This window comes from Mobula birostris, chromosome 21 (assembly GCF_030028105.1).
Source record: "Mobula birostris isolate sMobBir1 chromosome 21, sMobBir1.hap1, whole genome shotgun sequence".
In the NCBI taxonomy this organism is placed as follows: Eukaryota; Metazoa; Chordata; class Chondrichthyes; order Myliobatiformes; family Myliobatidae; genus Mobula; species Mobula birostris.
The window spans coordinates 51,532,337-51,545,115 of record NC_092390.1 but is presented as its reverse complement, the minus strand read 5'-3'; positions in this window follow the sequence as shown (position 1 = coordinate 51,545,115).

Here is a 12,779-nt window from a genome sequence, read left to right as displayed (position 1 = left end):
TCTTCTCTCAATCTTCTACACTCTAAAGATACCGTCCTAACCTACTCAATCTTTCCTTATAACTCAGGTCCTCCAGACCCAGCAACATCCTTGTAAATCTTTCCTGTAAACTGATCATTGTCCGCTCAGTGTTTCAGCATTTTCTGTTTTTATTACCGTTGACATAAACCAATACAAGGCTGCTTACTGACTTGCCAAGGCCCTTAATTTACAAACTTAGAAAGGTTAATTTGAATTTGAAAAACTACATTTATAATAGATAAAGCTAGAAAAACCACTGTTATATAATTTATATTTTTCTCTCATTTCAAACAATATACTTAAAATTATTTGAATTCTATGAGGGTGGAATGTATTTTTCAAGCCAGAGAGCTAAAGGATAAAGAATAGTTCACCAAATCCCCACAGCTCTCTAAATATCTAATAAAATATTAACTGCAATGGCCAAGAAGATAGGTTTGCAGAGTAAAACATAAATCCATTATAGTTATTATTCTTTTTTAATAAGCTTCACTTCAGCCCCAGGAAAATCAGTGTAAGTACAAAAATAGTTTAACTGTTTGAAAATGATAGGTTCTAAAACGCAGACAAAGGAATTAGAATCATGGTGGTATTAATACAGATAGATGCTGCAGCAATGAATTATTTAAAGACTTCCCATCTTATAGAGTACTCTGGTATAATATTGCATTGCAAATCTTTTCTTTTGGGGGTTCTTTCATTCATTCGTTATGTGCCATGTTGTATGATGTAGGCAATCATGATCTTTCCATGACCATGATTGTTCTTGGCAAAAATTTCTACAGTAATGATTTGCCATTGCCTTTTTCTGGGCAGTGTCTTTACAAGACGTGTGACCCCAGCCATTATCAATACTCTTCAGAGATTGTCTGCCTGACGTCAGTGGTCGCATAACCAGGACTTGTGATATGTACCTGCTGCTCATACGACCATCCACCACCTGCTCCCATGGCTTCAGATGACCCTGACTGGGGGACTAAGCAGGTGCTACAGCTTGCCCAAGGGTAACCTGCAGGCTAGCGGAGGGATAGACCACCTTACACCTCCTTTGACAGAGCCGTATCTCCACCCCGCCACCCCAGGTTTTGGAAGTATTTCTATTGAAAACATCAGATACAATGTATTTCTGGACACCTTTTAGGAAATGAAACATCAGCTGCTTGGGTCAAACTGAAAAGCCAAAATGTCAGATTCAATTAAGAATTATTTAATTCCCTTACATACACTCTAACTATCCCCTTTGTAACTTTGTGCAGTGAAAGTAAAACCAGAAAATTCTGAAGAAACTCAGCATGTTAGTTAGCATCAAGTTATCATTTCCGGTTGATGAACTTCATCACATCCTGTTTCATTAGGATATTATAACAGTAAGGCTATGTTGACATTTTATGAATAGGAAGAAAAATTCCATGCCATTGAGAAAGTTTGAGTTGATCAGTCAGTACAACTTTGCTACAGACTGCAAATGAGCACTTGGACTTGGGCTCCTAAAGATTAAAGGTGTTAACATGAGTTCACCTAATATCTTAGCCACAGCATAGAATAGCGTGGTAGTTAGTGCGATGCTGTTGAAGCTTGGGCCAGCAGAGCTCGGAATTCCTGTTTATTCCCATGTGTGCATTGCTTACCTCCGGATGATCCGGTTTCCTCCCACAGTCCAAAGACGTACTGATTAGTAGGTTGATTGATCATTGTGAATTGCACTCTGACTAGGCTAGGGTTAAGTAGGTGGGTAGCTAGGCAGCGTGGCTCTTCGGGCCGCTAAGGTCTGTTCTGTGCAGCACCAGCCTGTAGCAATTTTATGTATTGCACTGAACTGCTGCCACAAAAAAAACAAATGTCATGACATATGTGACTGATGATAAACCTGACTCTGATATGTGTCTCTATGTGGACTGAGAGTGTGAAAGGGGAGGGACAGGGGAATCATGGTTGGGAAAAGGGGAAAGGAGAGGGGAGGGAATGGAAGCACCAGAGAGACATTCTTTGAGATTGATAAACCAATTGTCAGGAATTACCATGCCTGGTGTCTCAGGACTGGGTGTGTCTACACCCATGCTACTCCCTGCCCCGGCAATCCTTCTCTGCCACCTGTCCCATACCCCTCCCATGACACTCCATCCTTGGCATTCCCAACATCCTTTGTTCCCACCGGATTTACAACTCACTCTCCGCTCCACAGTGACAAATACAGTACAGTGCAAACGTTTTAGGCACCCTAGCTATATATATATGCCTAAGACTGTTGTACAGTACTGTATTTTATAAATGAATAAATTACTGTATACTCAAGCTTCAGTAATTGATTATTGTAGGTTACTTGTTCACTTGTAATCATGCTTCTAGTTTCACCTGCTGATAGTTTGAGTGAATAAGCAAAGCAAAGGGTATTATTTAGTGCATTTTTTACATCCTTCATGTGCTGTTTCCTTGGAGTCATATTCGGTTTGGGAGTGACCTGTTTCCACTTTAGAAATGTGAGGAAAGGAAGCCATCAGTTACCACAAAAACAAGACAGTGAGAACTTGATCCAGTGGCAAGGAGGACAAGCTGCTTGGGCCTTTGGCTCTATTAGCATACACATATGGACACCCATCCCCTCTTCACCCACTCACCTTCAGTCATCACCCTCCCTCTCACTGCCCTCCCCCCACACACTTGGCATAACTCACTCCATTTAATACACCTTCCCTTTGCCTTGTATTGCGCCTGGTAAGGCATGAAAATGCCCGACGCAGGCCTCTCACGGTCTGAGTCGACGTTCCCTCCCTCCACACCTCCTTCCCTTTCCCTCTTCAAATCACTTTGCTCTCTGCAGTTACCCCTATTCTACAGCTGGTAGCTTTTTGAACTCTCCCAAGAAAAGGCCAACTGTTTGCCCTCTGTCTAACTACCAATTGTGCTCATCCTAACTCCTCTGATGATCCCAGCAGCTTCAGTCTGCTGCTGATTCCCTAGAATATAGGCATTTTACCAACATAGATGGAAAGAAAGGTCAAGGCTTGGATTTATACAGCCTCGTAAAAGGCATTATGTCACCCAAAAATGATTTACAGCCAATGATAGTTTTCAAGTATTGTCATTGTAAGTGACAATATGCAAGCAACAATTCCAGAATCGGGTTAAACTTCATCGGCATATGTTGTGAAACTTTGCGGCAGTAGTACAATGCAATACATGATAACAGAGAGAAAAAATGTGAATTGCAGTAAGTATATATATATAGTTAAGTTAAATTAGTACAAGAAAAGAAATAAAAGTGTAGTGAAGTAGTGGTTATGGGTTCAATATCCATTCAGAAATCAGACAGAAGAAGGTGTTCCTGAACCATTGAGTGTGTGCCTTCAGGCTTCTGTACCTCCTCACCGATGATAACAATGAGAAGAGGGCATGCCCTGGATGATGAAGGTCCTTAATGATAGATGTTGCCTTTTTGAGGCATCACTCCTTGAATATGTTCTGAATACCATGGAGGCAAGTGTCCATGATGAAGCTGACTAATTTTACAACTCTCTTCAGCTTATTTTGATCCTGTGCAGTAGCACCCCCCCCCGCCCCCATATCAGCCAGTTAGCTAGAACAACATTGTGATCATTGCTAGTGATCTGTTTTGGTAGATTGAACTAAGCATTTGATTCCTTTTCAAGAGATTTTACTTTTACCTAATATGTTAGCTCATTTTAATAACTCAACTGAAAGGCAACTCTTCTATCATCACAATACACTCTGCAGCTTTGAATTCAAGTGTTAAGTGATGAGTCCTACAAATGAGATTTGTGGAAACAAATCTATCCCATAATCTTCCAACTCATAATTGAAGTCTTTCCACTGTGGAACTTTAGTTTCAGACCCATATGGTTTCTGTAATTGTATTATTGATTTCTTCTCTGTAAATATAATTTCCTGTTAATTTCACTGTCCAAAGTGTCGAGTTAGTAGCGCATACGCAAACTTCTTGTTTTTTCAAAGTTAGTTAAAATTGCTTTCTGAAATTAATACAAACATTTCAGAATTTAAAAAAAACACCTTCCAACATAATCCCAAAGCACGTCACAACTAATGAAAAAATTATTTTAGCCATATAGTAATGGTGGAAATAGGAGAACACAATTACATTAGCAATGACAAGGATAGTACAAGTCTCCATCTACAATATATTAGCATGGAAGCTTTAAAGTCTATTTTAGAAAGACAGCTGTAGCTAAATTAAATTTTAGTATTGGATGACTGCAATTTCAATAGTGTAGAATCACCCTCCTCACCCCATCATTCCAGCTTTTGCTACAACTAACACTTAAGGTGTTAAGGTCAAAAGGAGATGATTTGGATACACTTTTGTATTCATATTTTTCATTATTAATATATAATGTAGTCTATTTAATCTTCTCAATCTCAGAAGTCATGTCATGGGCTCAAAAAATAATTACCTTAGTTCCCTTCAATCAAATGGAAAGAGGAAGTCAATCAAAAAATGTTCAAGTAGTCAAAATTCTTATTATGAATAAAGCTCACTTGGAATAATGATAAAGTCAAACTAAACCAGCTGCCAAACTTTACTGACATTTGTTGCAGTTTCCATAATTTATAGTCAAAAGATTAAAGCAAAGTGACAGAAAAAGGAACTTTTTGTCCTTAATAGTATTCAACCAGAGCTCAGAATGCCTTCAGAGCCAAATGCACTAATAGAAACTCTATAACTTCTGTAAACTTGACTATTGTGAAATAAGATGGAAATCAAAATTTATCCACAGAGTCCTTATAATATTTGTCAACATTTTAATTGAACAACTTAAAAATGACAAATAGTATAATTGAAAATTAGTTAATAAATTTCATCATCACTGCAATTGGGAAGCAATTGATCAATTTCAATTTTTACCCAACTGCATTAGGTTTCAAAGTCCTGAGTCAAACTTCAGTTATTTCATCAAGTGACATATTAACGGTTAAATATTATCAGTATTTGCATTCATCCGAATGTTTGCCACACATTTTCTTTACAATACACCTGGTTTTTAAAAATTAAGTCAGAAATATCTTGTAATCCAGTATACCATAGAAAATGTTAGGGACTGCTGCCACCTAGTAGGACATCCTCACAAACTTCGTTTGATATCTATTAAGTGATGCTGCATTGATTTCCCTACAGATTGACTTGGAGTTCCTATTTTCTTCTTTAAGTAAGTTTTCAATTGGATTAAATAAATGATGAATATAAATGCTGTCTTTTTCAGTTAGCAGGAAAGCAGTGAACGTGTGTCTATGATTCTAGTTTTTCATAGGTAGACTAGCAAAGGTTAATACTTGAGGAACACAATCAATTCAAAGGTTCATCTAATATCAGAGAATATATATACAGTTTACAACCTGAAATTCGTACTCTTCACAGACATCCATGAAACAAGAAACTCCATAGAATGAATAAAGTGCTTGCTCCCCCTCCCTTCACACAAGCAGCAGCAAAAGCATTGACTCCATCCCCCCAATTCGTGCCAGCAGAATCACCGACCCCCACCCCCTCCACCCCCTCCACCACAACCACCACCCCAACAAGCAAGCAACAGCAGAAAATCCCCAAAGAGACCTTGATCCAGAGCCCATCAAAACTACCATCCATAACTCAGCACTTCGGTATCTCAGACAGGTTCTCTCTGTCCATCAAGTACATCAAGTACAGTGCATTAAGAGTTCTCTGTTTTGTATTAAGGAATACATTCAATTGACAGAGATACTTGGCTGCAGTAATGCTATAATTCTTCAACAAAGGGGGAATCTACTAGATTAATAAGAAGTGAGGTTTGCTGACTACATATCTCACTGGGTTTCATTTAAGTATATAGAGATTTTTTTTTGATTGACATGCACTCGTAGATGTCACTTAATTTTGTATTCACCTCTTCCTAATTTTAATGATAATCCAATAAACATGGAATCAAGTACATTGTTTCTGAGAAATGCACTCGATTTGCAATCTGTGCAATAATTGATTAATGCTACACATTGGACTAGAATCTGAAAACTAACTCCCCTGAACAATTAAACTTAACTATAAGGCAAGAGTTATTACTCCCACAGGAATTGGGGAGAAGCATTAACTTTCACTGTCAATCTTAATTTGAAGGTTAAATCTACAGATTCTGTCTTAATTTTGGGAATATTAATTTGCAAATCTTATTGCAGTATGAAACAAAAATAGAGTTAGTAAACTCACATCACAGGTATTTTTCTTCCTCTCTGTATTTATTTTCACTCTGCATTTGTTTTTAGTTGTTCTATCTCAGTAGCTTGTTCTAATAATACACTGTCTAATGGCAGAGCAAATCGGTAACCCTGCCCTATTTTTAATGGACTTAAGTCACACAACAGTTCATAGTGTCCTTGAACTAAACAAAATAATTATGTATTCTTCTAATATATACAAAAATATTGAATTCCTGTTCAGTGATCTTCAAGCTGATATGCATTGTGAGCGTCAGTGTGACCTGATTTTTGTTTCTAGTGTTAAGTAATTGTGTCTGGATCATTAAGGCTTCCCTCAAGTGACATGACTATTCTATTCCATATTTTCCTGCAATATGAAAGGACACCCTTTGGCCCATTAAGTCTTTGCTAGCTGCCCAACCAGATCCGTTACTCCACTTACTTCCCTGGAACAATTGAAGATTACAACAGCATGAAGTTTCCTGAAGTCTAGTATTTGAATAGTGCCTGTGCAACCTTTGCTTTCAGTGAGACATACGTCTACAGTATGCTTAATGGATTTTTCATTCTATTGACATATTGTTGGAGCAAAACATAATGATCATTGATTATCCAATATAGGTGGTTTAACAGATTTTATTTGCCACTTAACTTTGAGACTTAATCAAATATCCCTGTTAGTTTTATTTCATTATATTTCATGTATAGCTTTAGATTTCTTGATTAATTATAACTTTAAAAAACACTTGAAGTTTATGACAAAGATGGCTCACGTACAGTAATGTTTTTGTCTCATTATTTGGCCAATTAGCTAACGCATCGTCATAAAAATTCGACTATGTTTCTGTTTGTGAAAAGTTTATGTGCAGTGGCGCATTTTCCCTTGGCAGAGCTTCTTGAGTGGTCGTCCGAGTTATATCTGCGGCTTAATGTGTTTTTTTTTCGGCTAACAGCGCTGAAAAATGATCTTGTTCATAGTGACCAATGCATTTGAAAGCCTGTTTGTGACTGCAGCAACAGAATCTATTGCTAACATTGCAATGCCAGTGTGGCAGTGCATTCATCTAAAGGCATGTTGAAACAGTGAACAAACTTTAACTGCCAAGAACCAGGCTGGAAAGTGTTTAACACAATATGATGTATGTTACATCTGTGATGTTAAAAGTGATTCTGTGTGTATGCATAAAGAAATATTAGATACTGTATTCTATTTTTCATATATGGCAATGTTGTTGGAATTTGCAAAAAATATTTATTGGGATTTTATTAAATTAAATCAATGTTGAACAATGAAAATACTTGCTGTGTCAATTAAATTATTCCCAATCACTTGACATGCTTTCCACTGTCTTCAATGTAGCTTTACTGCTGTAATGTGAGCAAAGTCACTGGAGAAGCACTAACGCAAATGGATATAGAAATGTTTTATTCAACAAAATGAGATACTCTCAGGGGAAGAGGCCTGTTTGACCCAATATTAAATAACATTTTATATGCTAAAGAACAAAGGTAGTGGCAGGACAATTCTGTAGTGATAATGTAGCTACAATGCTTCCTTTGAATTACACATAATTTTCACACCTCTTTCTTTGCATCCACTTCCAGACACCCAAAAAGAATGTTAATCAGCATCATTTGATTTTCAGTTAACTGGTGTGCACAGCACCAGGAAACTATTCGCCAGGGCTGCATTTTAAATTTAATCTACAATCCATGTTCAGGTCTAAAGATTGGTTGCTGAAGTTAATATTCTGCTGTATACTCTAACTCCGGAATATGCTCTAAAGTTTACCATAACCATTGAAATTTATTTTTGCCTGGGTGTATATAAGTCACCTATGATTTAAAAGAAAATCTCATCTTAGTGTTGACTGTAGAGCAAATAGTAATTATGTAACTTTGTTTTTGCGTTCCTTTGGGATCACAACAGTACTGTAACAGAGAATGTTAGAACTTGTACTGCAAATCACACAATAACTTCAGTGCTAAAACAATTAACTTGTTACAGTCTGAATCTGCAAAAAAATTTTGTGACACGCAGAACTAGGAATGTAATTTAGAACCTGCACAATGAAATTTTCATGACAGGCTGATACTACATCTGTTGAATATTTATTGGAAGCATAGTTTAACTTGAAAGACTAGAAAGATTAAAAACCCCTTTGGCTTTGAACAACAATGAAATCACTTGACATTTCCCTAAACTCTAGGGTTTATAAAATATTATCCCAGTACGAATGTCAGTTTCAATCAGATGAATTAGAAAAAAAGGCTAACAGATTCTTAAGCAAACTTCATGGTCAAAATAATGAAGCTGTTGATTATATTCAAATTTTCTACTTCTGAAAAATAAGCACTGACAGTGGTCATTAGTGAAGTGTCAAATGTATTAGGTAATCAAAATGACTCCTCTAAATTGTGGAGAGTCGCCTTGGTAATGGTTTCAAAAAGAATAGTCCAATATTCATGAAGTGAAAACTGGGGCAGATCTTCTACTGACACTGCAGTCTATCTAACAACCCAATAGATCATGCTGTCTCTTTAGTTTGGGAGTCCTGGTCCTAATACATCAGCATGAGCCAGTACAGAGGATTGCAGTGAAAAGTTCCAAGTTTAATGTTATCGGTCCTTGCAGCTGTACCTGCTGAATGCTTCGGTCAGTGATGCCCGGCTTCCCAAGAACCTGAGCTACCTGAGCCTGGGGTTTTCAAAAACCCCAGGGCAGTAGTAAAAAATAAAAAGTGCTCATATTACTGCTTATTTTTAACATAAAATATTTTAAAAAACTCACTACTAAATAGATTGACAATAACTGTATAAAATAAAAATATTGACACCATTCTCCCAGCAGCAATTTCCTAAAAGTTTTAATGTGAGACTGGAACTAGAGGTCATAGGATAAGGGTGAAAATTGAAATATTTAAGGGGAATATAAGTGGGCTGTTCCTTGCTCAGTGGGTGCTGGGAGTGTGCAATGAGCTGGCAGCGGAAGTGGTAGATGTGGAATCTATGACAACATTTAAGTGGAGCTTGGATGAGAGTGGTATGGAGGGCTATGGTCCAGGTACAGGGAGATGGGATTAGACAAAATAATAGTTCATCATGAACTTGATGGAACAAAAGGCCTGTTTCTGCACTGTAATGCCCTATGCCTCCATGACTCTGTGTGGCTGCAGTACTTAATGAGGCACAGCATCAACTGGCAGACCCCCACCCCCAGGCAAGGAATTGTACAGAAGATCAAGTTCATGGGGAGTTAATTAGGAGAATGCAAGGGAGCCAGCAGAAGAGCTGGTAGAAGTTGCTACTGTCAACAAAAGGCCCTTTGTGCATGAGAAAGTCTGCTGATGCTGAAAATCCAAAGCGACACACACAAAAAGCTGCAGAAGTTCATCAGGTCAGGCAACGTCGATGGAAATGAATAAACAGTCGATTATTTGGGCCGAGGCCCTTCTTCAGGACTGAGAAGGAAGGGGGAAGATGCCTGAATAAAAAGGTGGGGGAGGGAAAGAAGAGTAGCTGGAAGGCGATAGATGAGACCAGGTGGGTGGGAAAGGTCAAGGGCTGGAGAAGAAGCAATGTGACAGGAGAGAAGAGTGGGCCATAGGAGAAAGGATAGGAGAGTGGACCCAGGGGGAAGCAATAGGCTGGTGAGAAGTAATAGGTCAGAGTGGGGAATGGGATGGGGGAGGAATTTGTTTACCAGAAGGAGAAATTGATATTCATGCCATCAGGTTGGAGGATACCCAGATGGAATATAAGGTGTTGCTCCTCCACCCTGAGGGTGGTTTCATCTTGGCACAAGAGGAGGCCCTTCCTATCTGGACCTCAGGACTACCCTGTGACAAGACCACTGGTTCTCAGACTTTGTAATTGTCCCATTATAAAGAAACCCACAGCACATCTGTTCAATATCATTTACATCTATCACTGACTGCTTATTCTGTGTTATCTGGTTTTTCTTTTCTTGATCGATTTGTCTTTCATGTTGGTTTAACGAGCCCACTTTGCAGTCTTCATTTTATTGTAAGAAAGATTTATTCTATCTCTACGGCTAAAAGTTTGGGAATATGGAATATAAATTGCCTGATTAGAATTGATAAATATAAAGCTGGGAGGTCTGTGTATCGTATGTATGTCAGCAATCAATTCCTTTTCTTTGTTTTAATTATTAATCTCATTTGATTGACAAATATCCCGTTCCAATGATACTATTTTGCATTTCGTTTCTCCAGTTAATTATGACTAAGAAACAATCACCTTTCATGAGATTCTAATTGGATGGCTACATAAATAGGTTCCTTTGCTCTAAGTGTTACAGTGCTTGTGAAGCCTGATATTTTAAAATCACTGCTCTACCCCTGAGTATATTTACATTACAAACACTAGCATATGAACTACAGTTGCCTGGAAGTTTCAAAATTCATACAGATTCAAAGAATGTCTGTCCAGTGTCAGAGCATCCCAGTATCAGGAATAAGTTTAAAAGTTCAGAACAAAGCTGTCTTTATATTCTCGCTATCAATGAATGTTACACAATCCTAATTGAAAAGCTGCTAATGTACAATTTTTAACCTCGTGCATAGTCATTTTGTGATCTTTCTGCTATCTGTCACTGCCCTTAAAACATAAACCATTGAGAAGTACAGTACAGCACAGAAACAGGCCTTTAGGCCCACAATGTTGTGGCAAACCAATTCAATTAATAATCAAATGGACAAGTAAACTAATCTCCTTTGTCTACACAAAATCCCTATGCTTCCATGTTTCTCACATTCATGTGCCTATCTAAATGTCTCTTAAAAGTCATTTATGCCACCACCCAAGATAGGCATTCCAGATGCTTGCCACTCTCTGTTTAGAAAAAAAGTTGCCCCTCAATCTCCTTTGAATTTACCCTCTGTCACCTCAAATAGATGCCCTCTAGTATTGGATATTTCAACACTGGGAAAAGGATACTGTCTGTGGCTCTCATAACGTTATAAATCTCTGTCAGATCTCCCTTCAGCCTCTGCCACTCCGGAGAAAACAACCCAAGTTTGTCCAGCCTCTTGTTTTAGCACATGTCCTCCAATCTAGGCAGCATCCTGGTAAATCCTTTCAACCCCCTCTCCAAGTCTCGACATCCTTCCTATAATGAGGCGACCATAATTATACATTAGATTATGAGGATACGCAGTCCTCTTTTATTGTCATTTAGTAATGCATGCATTAAGAAATGATACAATGTTTTTCCAGAATGATATCACAGAAACACATGACAAATCAACTGAAAAACTGACAAAAACCACATAATTATAACATATAGTTACAACGGTGCAAAGCAATACCGTAATTTGATAAGAACAGACTATGGGCACGGTAAAAAGTCTCAAAGTCTCTTGAAAGTCCCATCATCTGAAGCAGACGGTGAACCTCCAGCGCCGCAAACTTGCCGATGCAGCATCCTGGAAGCATCCGACCACAGTCCGACTCCGAGTCCATCCGAAAACTTCAAGCCTCGACCCAGCTCTCCGACACTGAGCACCGAGCACCATCTCTGCCAAGCGCTTCGAACCCGGCCCCGGCAACAGGCAATAGGCAAAGCCGAGGATTTGGGGCCTTCCCCTCCGGAGATTCTCAATCACATTATATGCAATACTCCAGATGTAGCCTAACTAGAGTTTTATAAAGCTGAAACATAACTTACTGAGTTTTGAACTCAATGCCTCAACTAATAAAGGCAAGCATAATATATGTTTTCTTAACCACCCTATCGTCCTGTGTAGCCACTTGCAGGAGGTTATGAACTTGGACACCAAGACCCTTCTGCTCATCAACACTTTTAATGGTGTCTTTGCATTTGACTCACTTAGGACTCAAAAGTGGACTAATGATCTGTATGTTATGTTGACATCGTATTCTTACTTCCATTCTTTTGATAAATGTGCATGACGTACCCATTATATAATAAACTAATAGATTGCTGATGGTGGATGAAAGGTGACATGTGTGCTCGTCATCAAACCTGTATGATGCAGAGAAATGTCGATATGAGGATTTTATAGAATGTTAATATTTACATTCTGCAATAATTGTTTTTAAATTAGCAAATATCTCCCTATTATTCTTAATTTGCATACTGATATCAAAGAATCAAAGAATTCATATTTTTTATTTATTGCCGTGTTATATAAGGTACCAGTAAAGTGCAAATTCATCAGATAAATAGTATTTTTCTTTTGAAAATCAAAGATCCCATAATGGCTGTGATCAGACGTATATTTGGAAAACTCTTAGAATTCTTTATCTAAAAGCAGTTGAAAGAATCCATGGCAGGCAAGGCTAACAATATACAGAAAAACTAGTGTCATAGATGTACAAGCAATGGACACCAGGGCAGAGAATTTCATCCATCCCCTGGTCTTTGTTTAAGGGGTAGATAACAATTGGAAATAGGTTTTTAAAAGATTAGCTTTATTTGTGAAATGCATCATTTTGCATGAAATCAAATCAGCACTTAGCAGCTTGAAAGTGTCACCATGCATCCAGCATCAGCATAGCTTGTCCACAACTCA